The following is an 18,347-nucleotide window of genomic DNA, read 5'->3' as shown; positions in this document are numbered from 1 at the left end:
AAGATTCAAATATTGTTCATAGATAAACTTGATCATAAACCCACAATTCATCGGATCTCGACAAACACACCGCAAAAGAAGATTACATCGAATAGATCTCCAAGAGAATCGAGGAGAACTTTGTATTGAGATCCAAAGAGAGAGAAGAAGCCATCTAGCTACTAGCTATGGACCCGAAGGTCTGAGGTAAACTACTCACACATCATCGGAGGGGCCATGGAGTTGATGTAGATGCCCTCAGTGACCAATGCCCCCTCCGACGGAGCACCGGAAAAGGCCCCAAGATGGGATCTCTTGGGTACAGAAGGTTGCGGCAGTGGAAATAGGGTTTCGTGGTGCTCCTGGATGTTTTCGGGGTATGTCAATATATATAGGAGGAAGAAGTAGGTCGGTGGAGCAACAAGGGGCCCACGAGGGTGAAGGGCGCACCCAGGGGGTAGGCGCGCCCCCTGCCTCGTGGGCTCCTCGATTATTTCTTGACGTCCACTCCAAGTCCCATGGATCACGTTTGTTCCAAAAATCACGCTCCCGAAGGTTTCAGTCCGTTTGGACTCCGTTTCATATTCCTTTTCTACGAAACACTGAAATAGGAAAAAAAGAACAATTTGGGCTGGGTCACCGGTTAATAGGTTAGTCCCAAAAATAATATAAAAGTGTAAAATAAAGCCATTAACATCCAAAACAGATAATATAATAGCATGGAACAATAAAAAATTATAGATACGTTGGAGACGTATCAGAACTCCGAAAATTCACCAAAATTCACACAACACTCCTATTGTTCTATGTTGACACGAGAAAAAAACATGAAAGCAATAAGAGGCAATGGATATCGTTTCGTCCCCAAAGGTGGGACGTTCCCTACCAAAAACCATCATGCTTGTTGTGAGAAGCTCCGGTTTGTGAGAAGCATATGCCCAAACCTGCCCCAAATGGGACAAAATTTGTACCACGACATATTGATGCTGCACCATGATAGCATGCTGAGTTACATGAATTTCAGACGAGTTTTGGATATACTAGAATTTAAAAACCAGGCATCTCAATGTTTTGCCGGCAATCAATGGTGCCCTGGTATTTGAAATTCATTCCCATTTCTTGCATGGGGCCTAAGCATGCACCCATGGACACATATTTGACTTTTCAACCAATTTATATGCACTAGAGCATGCACATGTAGTTCAACTTTGAATTATGCACATAAATGCATTGAAAACTCAGTTAATGCACAAAAATGTCCAAACGAACCCCGAAAAATCACAAAAAATCACACAACACTCCTGTTCTTCTATGTTGACATGAGAAAAAAAACATGAAAGCAATAAGAGGCAATGGATATCATTTCATCCCCAAAGGTGGGACGTTCCCTACTGAAAACCATCAGGCTTATTGTGAGAACCTCCGGTTTGTGAGAAGCATATACCCAAACCTGCTCCAAATGGGACAAAATTTGTACCACGGCATGTTGATGCCGCTCCATGATAGCATGCCAAGTTTCATGAGTTTCAGACGAGTTTTGGATTTACTACAATTTAAAAACCAGGCATCTCAATGTTTTGCCGGCAATCAACGGTGCCTTGGTGTTTGAAATTCATTCCCATTTCTTGCATGGAACCTAAGCATGCACCCAAGGACACAAATTTGATTTTTCAACCAATTTATATGCACTGGAGCATGCCCATGTAGTTCAAATTTCAATTATGCACATAAATGCATTGAAAACTCAATTAACGCATAAAAATGTCCAAGCGAACCCCGAAAATCACAAAAATTCACACAACACTCCTATTGTTCTATTTTTACATGACAAAAAAACTTGAAAGCAATAAGAGGCAATGGATATCGTTTCGTCCCCAAAGGTCGGACGTTCCCTATCGAAAACCATCATGCTTGTTGTGAGAACCTCCGGTTTGTGAGAAGCATATACCCAAACCTGCCCCAAATGGGACAAAATTTGTACCACGGCATATTGATGCCGCTCCATGATAGCATGCCAAGTTTCATGAATTTCAGGCGACTTTTGGATTTACTAAAATTTAAAGACCAGGCATCTCAATGTTTTGTCTGCAATCAACGGTACCCTGGTGTTTGAAATTCATTCCCATTTCTTGCAAGGGACCTAAGCATCCACCCAAGGACACATATTTGATTTTTCAACCAATTTATATGCAGTGGAGCATGCACATGTAGTTCACATTTGAATTATGCACATAAATGCATTGAAAACTCGGTTAATGCACAAAATGTCCAAACGAACCCCGAAAAATCACAAAAAATCACACAACACTCATGTTGTTCTATGTTGACACGAGAAAAAAACTTGAAAGCAATAAGAGGCAATGTATATCGTTTCGTCCCCAAAGGTAGGACATTCCCTACCGAAAACCATCATGCTTGTTGTTAGAAGCTCTGGTTTGTTAGAAGCATATAGCCAAACCTGCCCCAAATGGGACAAAATTTGGACCACGGCATGTTGATGCCGCTCCATGATAGCATGCCAAGTTTCATGAATTTCATACGAGTTTTGGATTTACTAAAATTTAAAAACCAGGCATCTCAATGTTTTGCTGGCAATCAATGGTGCCCTGGTGTTTGAAAGTCATTCCCACTTCTTGCATGGGACCTAAGCATGCACCCAAGGACACATATTTGATTTTTCAACCAATTTATATGCACTAGAGCATGCTCATGTAGTTCAAATTTAAATTGTGCACATAAATGCATTGAAAACTCAGTTAATGCATAAAAATGTCCAAACGAACCCCGAAAAATCACAAAAAATAACACAACACTCTTGTTGTTTATGAATTTTAGACGAGTTTTAGATTTATTAGAATTGAAAAACTAGGCATCTCAATGTTTTGCCGACAATCAACGGTGCCATGGTGTTTGAAATTCATTCCCATTTCTTGCATGGGACCTAAGCATGCACCCAAGGACAAAGATTTGATATTTCACTGAATTAATATGCACTAGAGCATGCACATGTAGTTCAAATTGGAATTATGTACATAAATGCATTGAAAACTCAGATAATGCATAAAAATGTCCAAACGAACCCTGAAAAATCACAAAAATTCACACAACACTCCAGTTGTTCTATGTTGACATAAGAAAAAAACTTGAACGCAATAAGAGGCAATGGATATCATTTCGTCCCCAAAGGTGGGACGTTCCCTACTGAAAACCATCATGCTTGTTGTGAGAAGCTCCAGTTTGTGAGAAGCATATATACCCAAACCTGCCCCAAATGGGACAAAATTTGTACCACAGCATGTTGATGCCACTCCAAGATAGCATGCCAAGTTTCAGGAATTTTAGACGAGTTTTGGATTTGCTAAAATTTAAAAACCAGGCATCTCAATGTTTTGCCGGCAATCAACGGTGCCCTGGTGTTTGAAATTCATTCCCATTTCTTGCATGGGACCTAAGCATGCACCCAAGGACACAGACTTGTTTTTTCAACCAATTTATATGCTCTGGAGCATGCCCATGTAGTTCAAATTTGAATTATGCACATAAATGCATTGAAAACTCAGTTAATGCATAAAATGTCCAAACGAACTCCCAAAAATCACAAAAATTCACACAACACTCCAATTGTTCTATTTTGACACGAGAAAAAAACTTGAAAGAAATAAGAGGCAATGGATATCGGTTCGTCCCCAAAGGTCGGACTTTCCCTATTGAAACCATCATGCTTGTTGTGAGAAGCTCTGGGTTGTGAGAAGCATATACCCAAACCTGCCCCAAATGGGACAAAATTTGTACCACGGCATATTGATGCCGCTCCATGATAGCATGCCAAGTTTCATGAATTTCGGACGAGTTTTGGATTTACTAGAATTTAAAAACCAGGCATCTCAATGTTTTGTCGGCAATCAACGCTGCCCTGGTGTTTGAAATTCATTCCCATTTCTTGCATGGGACCTAAGCATCTACCCAAGGACACATATTTGAATTTTTAACCAATTTATATGCACTGGAGCATGCACATGCAGTTCAAATTTGAATTATGCACATAAATGCATTGAAAACTCGGTTAATGCATAAAAATGTCCAAACGAACCCCGGAAAATCACAAAAAATCACACAACACTCATGTTTTTCTATGTTGACACGAGAAAAAACTTGAAAGCAATAAGAGGCAATGGATATCGTTTCGTCCCCAAAGGTGGGACGTTCCCTACCGAAAACCATGATGCTTGTTGTGAGAAGCTTTGGTTTGTTAGAAGCATATACCCAAACCTACCCCAAATGGGACAAAATTTGGACCACTGCATGTTGATGCCGCTCCATGATAGCATGCCAAGTTTCATGAATTTCAGACGAGTTTTGGATTTACTAAAATTTAAAAACCAAGCATCTCAATGTTTTACCGGCAGTCAACAGTGCCCTGGTGTTTGAAATTCATTCCCATTTCTTGCATGGTACCTAAGCATGCACCCAAGGACACATATTTGATTTTTTGACCAATTTATATGCACTGGAGCATGCTCATATAGTTCAAATTTGAATTATGCACACAAATGCATTGAAAACTCAGTTAATGCATAAAAATGTCCAAATGAACCCCGGAAATCACAAAAAATCACACAACACTCCTGTTGTTCTATGTTGACACAAGAAAAAAACTTTAAAGCAATAAGAGGTAATGGATATCGTCTCGTCCCCAAAGGTGGGACGTTCCCTACCGAAAACCATCATGCTTGTTGTGAGAAGCTTTGGTTTGTGAGAAACATATACCCAAACCTGCCCCAAATGGGACAAAATTTGTACCACAACATGTTGATGTCGCTCCATGATAGCATGCCATGTTTCATGAATTTCAGACGAGTTTTGAATTTGCTACAATAAAAAAACCAGGCATTTCAATGTTTTGCCGGCAGTCAACGGTGCCCTGGTGTTTGAAATTCATTCCCATTTCTTCCATGGGACCTAAGCATGCACCCAAGGACACATATCTGATTTTTCAACCAATTTATATGCACTGGAGCATGCACATGTAGTTCAAATTTGAATTATGCACATAAATGCATTGAAAACTCACTTAATGCATAAAAATGTCTAAACGAACCCCGAAAAAGCACAAAAATTCACACAACACTCCTGTTGTTCTATGTTGACATGAGAAAAAAACTTGAAGCAATAAGAGGCAATGGATATCGTTTCGTCCCCAAAGGTGGGACGTTCCCTACCGAAAACCATCACGGTTGTTGTGAGAAGCTCCGGTTTTTGAGAAGCATATACCCAAACCTGCCCCAAAAGGGACAAAATTTGTACCACAGCATGTTGATGCCGCTCTATGATAGCATGCTAAGTTTCATGAATTTCATACGAGTTTTGGATTTACTAGAATTATAAAACTAGGCATCACAATGTTTTGCCGGCAATCAACGGTGCCATGGTGTTTGAAAGTCATTCCCATTTCTTGCATGGGACCTAAGCATGCACCCAAGGACAAATATTTGATTTTTCAACGAATATATATATGCGTGGGAGCTTGTGCATCTAGTTCAAATCTGAATTATGCACATAAATGCATTGAAAACTCAGTTAATGCATAAAAATGTCCAAACAAACCCTGAAAAATCACAAAAATTCACACAACACTCATGTTGTTCTATGTTGACATAAGAAAAAAACTTGAAAGCAATAAGAGGCAATGGATATCGTTTCGTCCCTGAAGGTGGGGCGTTCCCTATCGAAAACCATCATGCCTGGTGTGAGAAGCTCCGGTTTGTGAGAAGCATATACCCAAATGTGCCCCAAATAGGACAAAATTTGTACCACGGCATGTTGATCCCGCTCCATGATAGCATGCCAAGTTTTATGAATTTTAGATGAATTTTGGATTTACTACAATTTAAAAACCAGACATCTCAATGTTTTGCTAGCAATCAACGCTGCCTTGGTGTTTAAAATTCATTCCCATTTCTTGCATGGGACCTAAGCATGCACCCAAGGACATATATTTGTTTTTTCAACCAATTTTTATGCACTGGAGCATGCACTTGTAGTTCAAATTTGAATTATGCACATAAATGCATTGAAAACTCAGTTAATGCATAGAAATGTCCAAACGAACCCCGAAAAATCACAAAAATTCACACAACACTCCTGTTGTTCTATGTTGACACGAGAAAAAACTTGGAAGCAATAAGTGGCAATGTATATCGTTTCGTCCCCAAAGGTGGGACGTTCCCTATCGAAAACCATCATGTTTGTTGTGAGAAGCTCCGGTTTGTGAGAAGCATATACCCAAACCTGCCCCAAATGGGACAAAATTTGTATCAGGGCATGTTGATGCCGCTAAATAATAGCATGCCAAGTTTCATGAATTTCAGACGAGTTTTGGATTTACTACTATTTAAAAACCAGGCATCTCAATGTTTTGCCGGCAATCAACGGTGCCCTGGTATTTGAAATTCATTCCCATTTCTTGCATGGGACCTAAGCATGCACCCAAGGACACATATTTAATTTTTAACCAATTTATATGCACTAGAACATGCGCATGTAGTTCAAATTTGAATTGTGCACATAAATGCATTGAAAACTCAGTTAATGCATAAAAATGTCCAAACGAACCTCGAAAAATCACAAAAATTCACACAACACTCCTATTGTTCCATGTTGACATGAGAAAAAAACTTGAAAGCAATAAGAGGCAATGGATATCGTTTCATCCCCAAAGGTGGGACGTTCCCTACCGAAAACCATCATGCTTGTTGTGAGAAGCTCCGGTTTGGGAGAAGCATGTACCCAAACCTGCCCCAAATAGGACAAAATTTGTACCATGGCATATTGATGCTGCTCTATGATAGCCTGCCAAGTTTCATGAATTTCAGATGAGTTTTGGATTTACTAGAGTTTAAAAACCAGGCATCTCAATGTTTTGCTGGCAATCAATGGTGCCCTTGTGTTTGAAATTCATTCCCATTTCTTGCATGGGACCTAATCATGCACCAGGGACATATATTTGATTTTTCAACCAATTTATATGCACTGGAGCATGCACATGTAGTTCAACTTTGAATTATGCACAAAAATGCATCAAAACTCAGTTAATGCATAAAAATGTCCAAACGAACCCCGAAAAATCACAAAAAAATCATACAACACTCCTGTTGTTCTATGTTGACACGAGAAAAAAAACTTGAAAGCAATAAGAGGCAATGGATACCCAAAGGTGGGACGTTCCCTACCGAAAACCATCATGCTTGTTGTGAGAAGCTCCGGTTTGTGAGAAGCATATACCCAAACCTGCCCCAAATGGGACAAAATTTGTACGACGGCATGTTGATGCCGCTCCATGATAGCATGCCAAGTTTCATGAATTTCAGACGAGTTTTGGACTTACTACTATTTAAAAACCAGACATCTCAATGTTTTACCAGCAATCAACGGTGCCCTAGTGTTTGAAATTCATTCCCATATCTTGCATGGGACCTAAGCATGCACCCAAGGACACATATTTGATTTTTCAACCAATTTATATGCATTGTAGCATGCACATGTAGTTCAAATTTGAATTATGCACATAAATGCATTGAAAACTCACTTAATGCATAAAAATGTCCAAACGAACCCCGAAAAATCACAAAAATTCACATAACACTCATGTTGTTCTATGTTGACACGAGAAAAAAACTTGAAAGCAATAAAGGCAATGGATATCATTTCGTCCCCAAAGGTGGGACGTTCCCTACCGAAAGCAATCATGCTTGTTGTGAGAAGCTCCGATTTGTGAGAAGCATATACCCAAACCTGCCCCAAATGGGATAAAATTTTTACCACGGCATGTTGATGCCGCTCCATGATAGCATGCCAAGTTTCATGAATTTCAGAAGAGTTTTGGATTTATAAAAATTTAGAAACTAGGCATGTCAATGTTTTGCCGGCAATCAACGGTGCCATGGTGTTTGAAATTCATTCCCATTTTCTTGCATGGGACCTGTGCATGCACCCAAGGTCAAATATTTGATTTTTCAATGAATTTATATGCACTGGAGCATGTGCATGTAGTTCAAATGTGAATTATGCACATAAATGCATTGAAAAGTCAGTTAATGCATAAAAATGTCCAAACAAACCCTGAATAATTCCAATTCTTTTATGATCACTGCAGATAAAAGGTCTAGAAATTCAAACACCGTCCATGGCCGCTGTGACCCCATTATGCAATTCAAATTAAGACCAAAAATAAAGTAGATCCCACATATTTTATTATAACCAACCGTGTGAGATGCAGCACAAAATATCTTCAGACCGTGTCTGAATAAGGGACCGTGTCTGATGACACTTTGGGCGCCAGTTTTTTGTCTTTAGAGATTCCAAATTTTCGGCTTCCGCAGAAATATCTACCTCCCCTCCCCCTTACCAAAAGCCACATTTCCCCTCTTTCCGCCTTCCTTTCCAAGTTGAAACCTTCACTCCTTTCTTGTAGCGCCGCCGCCTCCTCGTTGGCGACCCTCCTTCACGCTGCTCGGCCTCGCCTATCCAGGTAGGTAACCACACCCGACCCCCATCCTCCTCCTCCTTTCACATCCACATGCCTCGACCGCCGGCGCGAGCGCGACACCTTCCATCCAAATCACCGACCCCTCCACCAAATAAGCGCCGGCCTAAGCCATGGTGCACGCAGTATAGCCAGGAACTCAAGGAGCATTTGGCAGCGGAGAAGCAAATCGCGGACGCACACGCGGATGAGGTCGCGATGGCTGCCATTCGTGCCGACCCCTAGATCTTGGAGGAGCACCTAGCCGTCGAGGCCACCATTAATGCCTCGCGTGCCGATGCCGCGATGCGGTTGGCTGCTTTAAATGACAGTTCGTGGCGTTTTCTCGAGGCCACCATCGGTGCCTTCGACGAAGACTACAAGGTGTTTTCTCAGTGTGCACGCGCTTACCTCATCTCAAGAGCCAGCAGGTTGGTGCCTGGAGTGGCTCAGGCAACTCACCACTACAACAAGGGCACCCATGATGCGGAGGCCTCGCCCTCTTCCATGTCCAAGGAGCCAATCGTCATCGATATCTTCGACAATGAGGAGTAGCTTGTCTTATTAGCTCACTATAAGGACTGAGGGAGTCCTGGATTAGGGGGTGTCCGGATGGCCGGACTATACCTTCAGTCGGACTCCTAGACTATGAAGATACAAGACTGAAGACTTCGTCCTGTATCCAGAAGGGACTTTCCTTGGCGTGGAAGGCAAGCTTGGCGATACGGATATGTAGATCTCCTACCATTGTAACCGACTTTGTGTAACCCTAACCCTATCCGGTGTCTATATAAACCGGAGGGTTTTAGTCCATAGGAGAACATACAGAACAACAATCATACCATAGGCTAGCTTCTAGGGTTTAGATTCTCCGATCTCGTGGTAGATCTACTCTTGTACTACCCATATCATCAATATTAATCAAGCAGGACGTAGGGTTTTACCTCCATCAAGAGGGCCTGAACCTGGGTAAAACTTCGTGTCCCTTGCCTCCTGTTACCATCCGGCCTAGACGCACAGTTCGGGGCCCCCTACCCGAGATCTGCCGGTTTTGACACCGACATTGGTGCTTCCATTGAGAGTTCCTCTGTGTCGTCTCCATCAGGAAGGATGCCTCGCCCCGTCTTTAAAGACGGCATCGTTGCTAAGGGAGCTTTGGCTGTCGGCCAAACCCTCCGGCTAGGTGGTTTTCTTATGACCACCTGTTCGGCTTCTACGCCGACGATGACCTCTCGAGCCATCGAAAACAATCTTCATGTCAGCTCGGAACTTGCCGAGCAGTTAGATCCAATGGAGGTCTCCTCCATAAACGAGCTCTTGGATCGCATCGCCGCCCGAGGAGTCGCTACGGATTACGACCAGATTGGGCCTAAACCTGATCTGAGAGAGATTAACTCTCCCCAAGTCACCCATCACGTTGCCGTGGTAGAGGGACAGTGCGGCGACCCTTCATCTATCTTAAGGACTAGCTACGTCCGGATTCCCGATCCCTCCAAGCCGGATACCCGCGGAGGGGAGGATATCACTCAAGACCTGAACTTAGAGTCAGGCGACGGGCTGGATTCATTGGACAACATCCAGGAATCCAAATTTTCGAGTTCGGAAACTCCTCGGCCTCTGAGCCTCAGATTGGGTGAGGCTTCGGATTTAATTCCACCCACCCACCCAAACACAAGCGATCTATCCCAAATCAGGCAAGAGCCCGAAGAAACAGTACATCATTACTGGGCCAGATTCCTCCTGGTTAGGAACAGGATAAGGGATTGCCGCGAGGAAGACACAATCTCAATCTTTTGCAATAATTGCATGGACAAGGGAATCCTCAATGCCATAAGTCACCGTGATATTACACACTTCGCTGACTTGGCGTCCATCGTACGAAAGTACTGTGCGATGGAAAGCGCCTGGAAAACCGAAATAAAATTTTGGGACGATCCGGCCCTGAATACAAACCCAGTCCGAAATAAAAGGGTGCATCATCGCCAGACACCCGGGTCAAACACCAAAAAGCAAAAACCCTCTACAGGGCATGGAACCGTACTGGAAGGATGGCTCAATGGACCCTGTAAAATTCACAGTACAGAGGACGCCACACCAACTCACAGCCTTAGAGCATGTTGGATACTCCGGCAGGTGGCCAAAATTGGCGAAGATCTCCTAATTCCGGAGGCCACAGAAAGCCACCCCAGAGACACCAATACGGTATTAACAGTCTTCGAGACTTTCGCATCAAATAATATGTGAAAAAGGACACTCCGCAGCCTTGCCGAAGTCTACCAAATAGCAACAATAAACCCATGGAGTGACACGGCTATTACCTTTAACGCCAGTGATGAACCTAAATTCCGAATAGCCCGAGCACCAGCCGCATTGGTCCTCAGTCCAATAGTGGACGGCTTTCGTCTTACCAAGGTACTCATGGACGGCGGCAGCGGATTGAACCTCATTTTCGAGGAAACCCTTCAAAAAATGGAAATAGACTGGAACCACATTGAGCGAAGCAGCACAACCTTTAGAGGAATAATCCCCAGTCGGGAAGCGCGCTATACAGGAAAAATCACACTAGATGTGGTGTTCGGCATGCCGGATAATTACAGATCCGAAGAGGTCACGTTCCATGTGGCTCCATTCAGCAGCGGTTATCACGCTCTGCTAGGGCGGGAAGCATTTACAATCTTCCAAGCAATACCCCATTATGGGTACATGAAGCTCAAGATGCCCGGGCCTAACGGGATCATCACTCTCGCTAGTGATCCGGACATAGCACTCCGCGCCGAAAACAAGACAGCCGCACTGGCCCTTGAGGCACTATCCGAAGCCCTAGCGGCTGAGGAACTGACTGCGCTGCGCTCCATGGTGAATAGGGACGATGTGGTACTCGACAAAAGATCCATGTCCACCTCCTTTAAACCGGCGGACGAAATAGTCAAATTCCAGGTCCATCCAACGGACCCCAATAAAACAGCTTCCATCGGGGCACAGTTAAACCCTGATGTAGATGCCGCACTGCGAGAGTTCCTATGAGAGAACTGGGACATTTTCGCCTGGCACCCTTCAGACATGACAGGAATCCCACGCAGGCTGGCCGAGCACAGCTTAAATATCCTAAAAGGATTCAAACCTGTCAAACAAGCTCTTTGGCGTTTTTCCGAACCGAAGAGACATGCCATGGGAGAGGAGCTAACAAAGATATTGGAGGCCGGATTCATCAGAGATATAAAACATCCGGACTGGCTAGCAAACCTGGTGATGGTACCAAAGAAGGACAAATCCTGGCGCCTGTGCGTTGATTTTAAAGACCTTAACAAGGCTTGCCCAAAGGATCCCTTCCCCCTCCCCCGCATCGATCAAATTATCGACGTTACCGCAGGACACGATTCGTAGTGTTTCCTCGACGCATATTACGGCTACCATCAAATCAAGATGGCAGAATCAGACCAAGCCGCAACGGCATTTATCACACCATACGGCCCATTTTGCTTCAACACAATGCCCTTCGGGCTCAAAAACGCCGGCGCAACATATCAGCGCATGATTCAGACATGTCTGGCAAACCAGATCGGCAAAACAGTGGAGGCATATGTAGATGATGTGGTCGTCAAAACAAGACATGTCGAATCTCTAGTAGACGACTTCAGGCTCACATTTGATAACCTCTGAACATACGACATCAAGCTCAACCCGGAAAAATGCGTTTTCGGCGTTCCAGCCGGAAAGATCTTGGGCTTCATTGTATCCGGTAGAGGAATTGAAGCAAATCCAGCCAAGATCCAAGCTCTGTCAAAATTGGATATCCCAAAAGACCTCAAACAAATACAAAAGTTAACCGGATGCGTGGCGGCTCTAAGCCGCTTTATCTCCCGCTTGGGAGAAAAGGCCCTCCCCCTTTACCGCCTCCTTCGGCGCACCGAACACTTCGAATGGACGGATGCAGCCACGGCCGGACTCGACGAAATAAAAGCCATATTGGCAACAAACCCAGTCCTGGCCATGCCAAACATTGGCGAACCAATGCTATTGTACATTGCAGCAACACATCAGGTTGTAAGTGCAGTGCTCGTCGTCGAATGAGAAACGGACGGACACAAATTCCCCCTTCAAAAGCCGGTCTATTATGTGTCCACTGTCCTCACTCCATGCAAATCACGGTACCCGCATTATCAAAAGATTGCTTACGCGATATTCATGGCATCCCGGAAGCTACAACACTACTTTCAAGAGTGTTCAATAACAGTAGCCTCGGAAGTACCACTTAACGATATTATAAACAATCGTGACGCAACGGGCCGGATTGCAAAATGGGCCATTGAGCTCCTCCCGTTCGACATAACTTATAAGCCACGGTGAGCCATCAAGTCGCAAGTTTTGGCCGACTTCGTCGCAGAATGGATGGAGGCCGAACTCCCTAAAGAGTACGACACATATTCAAATCGGATCATGCATTTCGACGGCTCCAAGATGTTGGCCGGACTAGGGGCTGGCGTCGTTTTGACGTCCCCCACAGGAGACACAGTTCAATACATACTCCAGATTATGTACACAGACTCCAACAATGCAGCCGAATATGAGGCCCTTTTACATGGTCTCCGGATGGTAGTATCCATGGGCATTCAACGCCTAGAGGTGCGAGGGGACTCGAACCTTGCAATATCCCAAATAAATGGAGACTTCGATGCAAAGGATCCAAAAATGGAAGCTTACCGCAACGCCGTCCTAAAAATGTCAGCTCGGTTCGAAGGGCTTGAATTTCACCATATAGCCCGGGAAAATAATCAGGTGGCAGATGTCCTGGCACGCATCGGTGCAAAACGCGATGTAGTCCCCCCCAACATCTTCTTGGAAAGGCTGTTCAAGCCATCTGTAGTATGGGAAGGGGAGCCGAACAATAACAGCCCAGACCCAACCGCACTGCCCGACACCGAACATTCTGACACAATCGGAGGCTCTACCAATGAAATAACACCTTCAGCCCACGTAATAATGGCCATCATCGCCCCATGGACAGAACCATTCCTCGCCTACCTTACTAGGCAGGAACTCCCCGAGGACCAAAATGAGGCACGCTGCATAGTGCGGCGATCCAAAGCCTACAAAGTTCACGAGGGAGAGCTTTATAAGAAAAGAACTACCGGAGTCCTTCAAAGGTGCATCTCCGAAGAGGAAGGGCGGAACCTCCGGGCTGAAATTCATGCCGGACTCAGCGGTCATCACACTGCAGCTCGGTCCCTTGTAAGCAAGGCCTTCTGCACAGGCTTTTATTGGCCGACGGCCCGGGCAGACGCCCAGGACCTAGTCCAACGATGCGCCGGTTGCCAACTCTTTGCAAACCAAAGCCATATGCTACCCACCGCCCTCCAAACTATCCCCATCACTTGGCCCTTCGCGGTCTAGGGGCTTGACATGGTTGGACCCCTTAAAGGCGAAACCCACAAGCAAAAATACTTACTGGTCATGGTGGATAAGTTCACCAAATGGATAGAAGCCAAGCCTGTTAAGACGGCCAAATCCGGACCGGTGATAGACTTTATATCTGGGGTTGTACACCGCTACGGCGTCCCCCACAGCATCAGCACTGATAACGGCACGAACTTTATGACCGATGAGGTAAAACTCTGGTGCAAAAACATGGGCATCAAGCTCGATTATGCTTCCGTCTATCACCCACAAACTAACGGCCAGGTCAAACGTGCAAATGCTCTTATCATGAGCGGCATCAAACCCAGATTAGTGCGGTCCCTCAAGGAATCTAACACGCACTTGGTAGAGGAGCTCGACTCCGTACTTTGGGGGCTGCGGACCACGCCGAATCGCACCACCGGATACACACCATTCTTTATGGTGTACGGCGCAGAGGCAGTTCTGCCTTGCGACATAATTCATGACTCACCTCGAGTGCACATGTATGAAGAAAGAGAAGCCGAACTCGATCGGCAGGACAGTTTGGATGCATTGGAGGAGGAGCGTGACGTGGCAAAAGCCCGTTCCGCATTCTATCAACAGCAGGCTCGAAGATACCAAAGCAGAGAAGTACGGGCCAAAAATTACAACGTTGGCGAATTAGTTCTATGCCTGCCGGACAAGAAAAAGGACAAACTCAAGCCCAAGTGGGAAGGTCCTTTCATAATTGACCAAGTCCTGACTGGTGGAGCGTACCGCCTGCGAGATGCATCGGATAACCGTCTCGAGCCGAACCCATGGAACGCAGCCCGTCTCCGAAGATTCTATGCCTTGCGCCGGACTCTGTGTTCGTCTCCTTCCTCTGTCCATTTTTTATACACTGTCTGTCTTACATTTCTCTCCTTCTCCCCTTCCTTTTTTCTTATAGCCTTTAAAGGCTCATCAAATGACGTGCTATTCGTACTCATTAAACCTGGGGGCTTCTTTTAACAGAAGCTTATTTATACGGGCTTCATGCCCAACACATGTGTTACACTTCCGCATGTACCTTTTATTTCACCATTATATGCATCGATATGACTTAAGTTTTGGCCAAGCTGGGTTGCCTGGCTCCTGTGCTTACCCCTACGTTCCCGATTATTCGGCTAAGCGGTAAAGGGAGCACCTCTGCGATTGTTACTGCCGGATCAGCCGGATGTGTACCTCAGACTGGGTGAAGCCGAAAGCTAGCGTTCTTAAGGGAATATTCGGTCGGTGACCTAAAAGATGATATTTTCACTTACTTATTTATGCGCCCCTAGATGCTTTTTCCTGCGTCTTTTTCGCAGAATGGGCATGCACTTTAGGGCATGCCTCCCAGGGAAAGGAACCCCTAATGGAACTATTCTCCCTGGAAGATGTTTCTTACTAACCATGTAATATAACATAACTAGTCGGGCACTTGTCCGTTCACGCACTAATGACCCCTACGCCTGGTCTCCATGCATTCCCCGATTCTTATATAACCGCATGGGAATTCGGACACACTCCGAACCGTCAGGTCCCGAGGCTGAAGCGAAAAGGTCGGCCATGACAAACGATCTACAATCCGGCTAGAAGGCATTATAAATGTCAATTAAATTACATAGTCATTCTGACTGATTGTATTCCTCTTCAATACCATCTAACAAGCTGTCTAATTTACAGTCCTGCTGGGAATACTTTGCGGCCAATTCTACTTTGCCGTACACTAATCTTACAGGGATCTCCTTCCCATCGGGCCCCACAGGACCGACCTCGGCCATGTGGTTGGGGTCAGCCTTGGTGTACCGCGTCTTCACCATGGCCCAGGCCTCTCTAGTGCCTTGACGGCAAGCTGATATCTTCCACAATCGGAAGCGCCGCCGTGCTCCCTTTAGCTTCTCCGCAAGCTCTCCAAGACCTTCGGGCATGGAGATGGATGGCCACAGGGCCTGGGCGACGCCTTGCATCGCCTTCCGAACTCGCTCGAGCAGTTGCGAGAGCTTGGGAAGAAGGTCACCTGTAGAACCGGGCATCTCCTCTGCAGGACGACCTGTTAGCACACTTACAGACATTACTCTGTTAGTCGACTTCCCCGCCGAACTTTTTTTTCAAAGGTTCGTTCAAGCACTTACTAAATATGTCGCGCTGAAGCCGCTGATTCTCCTTAACGGAGTCTGACAGCTGGGCATGAACATCTTTCAGGTCGACGCCCAGCTTGGTGTTGGCATCTTGGAGATCGTTCTTCTCCCGCCTCACCTTTGTCAGCACCTTCTCACCAGCCTTCAGCTGGCGTAGGAGGTGTTGCCTTTCCGGATTCAATTCGGCGCCATCTGCAATTTCATTTGTCAGATTCGCACCCATGTCGTGCTTCGCAAAATACTTATCTTTCGAAGTGTATATTACCAGAGGGGGTCTCCTTGGGCTCCCCTGCCGCGGCTAGTGGGGCCTCAAGTTGGGCTTTGCACTCTTCCAGCTCCTTGGACAGTAGGGAATTCTTTTCTGTAAGAACCTGCATAACAAATGATCCTTAAATCAGTCATTCTAACTATTTCAAGTCTCGGGGGCTACTGGCATATATATAATTACCAAAATTTTCTTACCCGTATTTCTTTTACATATTGCTCCGTGGCTCTGGCTAGACCATTTTGAGTGGCACGGAGGTGCGCATCTCCCAAATTAAAGGCATCTAATGCCTCTTGGGAAAAACAAGCGTCGCGAAGAATTGTCTGGCGACGCCTGTGGTTCATGGCACTCTCCACCTCAGAGTGGGTGGCAGACAACCTGTCCACATCCTCCGTCGGAGGAGCGTCCGGTGCGCGCCTTGTGTTCGCCCCCACCTCCGGACCAGGCTTTGGAGCCTGGCTAGTGGAGGCGCGATTGGCAGCCTCTCCAGATATAGTTCGGCAAGGTCTCTTTGTCCTGAAGAGAGCACGAGTGTTAATATGCCTTGAAGGTATAACACCTGGATAAGGGGGCGCGCCATACCTTTGCGCTGATGCCTCGGTCCGGACTGCACCTCTTTTCTGCCCACGGGGCCCTGCGGCCCCTCGTTGGCTTGTCGCCGCAGGTTTGGCCTCCCGTCTCAAAAACGTCCCCTGCAAAGTTCGGTTGTAATTAGGAAACTGAAAACACGAGAGGGCGGACCCCTATTCGGGGTACTGGGACTTCGATCTCAGTTACCTGGGAGGCCGGGATTAGCCCTGGGTAATCGGCCGTAATGGCCACCAAGGTGTTGTCCTTGCTCAATTGATGGAACACTCCATCAATCAGCTCCATAGATAAGTCTGGATCCTCTTGAGAGGCCGGGCCGAGGGACCATCCTGGGTCCTCGGGTTGTGGAGGAGGGCTGTTCATTTCTTTAACAGCCTGGCACAGCTCCTGTGTTGAAGTCGTTAGACTGGATATTTAATAATGGGAATATAAAACGAATGGGCAGGTAAATGTGACCACTTAACCAGCTTGGGGGATTGTACATAAAAAATCCACCCTTTGGGTCGACACGGAGAAAATCCTCCTCTTCTCCCTTGTACAAAGCGGACAAGGTCTTTGTTAGAGCCACAGCCGAATCCGGCCCCTTACGGCCGTAGCGGGTGGCGTCGTCCTCCCCGTTGAAGTCCAACATGGGGTGGCCTATGTACTGTAGCGGCTGCACCCCTCGCATGATGCATGCGGCCATGACCCCGATCATGGTCAGTCCAGAATGAGCTAACAATCTTATCTGGCCCATCAGGTAACGGACGTCCTTGTCACTTTCCCTCTGAGGGCTCCGTGGATGCCAACTTAGTCGCTTCTTTAGTGGAGCACTGTCAAACTTAGGGAGGCCGATCCGGACAGGATCCGGCAGCGGGACGTCCTCTATGTAAAACCATTCCGAAGGCCAGTCCTCAGACGCCTTCTTTGGGGTTCCGGATAGATATCTGGTCCCGGCGATGCGCCACACTTCAGCTCCGCCCACTTGAAATATCGACCCCTTCTGAGAATGGGGCACAAGGCAGAATAGCTCTTTCCACAACCCGAAATGAGTCTCAACACCCAAGAACAGCTCGTAGAGGGCTACGAAGCCCGCGATATGCAATACGGAGGCAGGCGTGAGATTGTGTTGCTGGAGGCCATAGAGCTCCAGGAGCCCCCGGAGAAATGGATGGATTGGAAATCTGAGACCTCTTATTAAATAAGGGACGAGGCACACCCGCTCTCCTTGGGAGGGATTAGGGGCACTCTCCGCTTGCTCTACGCCATTATAGATGGCAAGACCGGCTCGAACCGGGACCATATAGGCCGGGGGGATAAATCCCTTGGTTTGGAGCGTCACTAGCTTTCTATGCGGGATGGAGCATCTCTCCCAATATCCAGGCTGAGGGCTGGAAGGGCGAGAGGAGGAGTTGCGACGGCTGGCCATGGTGGTATGGACCTTTGTCGGATGCGCTCTGATGAACACTTGCGAAGG

The sequence above is a fragment of the Triticum urartu genome, chromosome 6, assembly GCF_003073215.2.
Source record: "Triticum urartu cultivar G1812 chromosome 6, Tu2.1, whole genome shotgun sequence".
Taxonomy (NCBI): domain Eukaryota; kingdom Viridiplantae; phylum Streptophyta; class Magnoliopsida; order Poales; family Poaceae; genus Triticum; species Triticum urartu.
Note: the sequence above shows the minus strand (reverse complement) of the source record.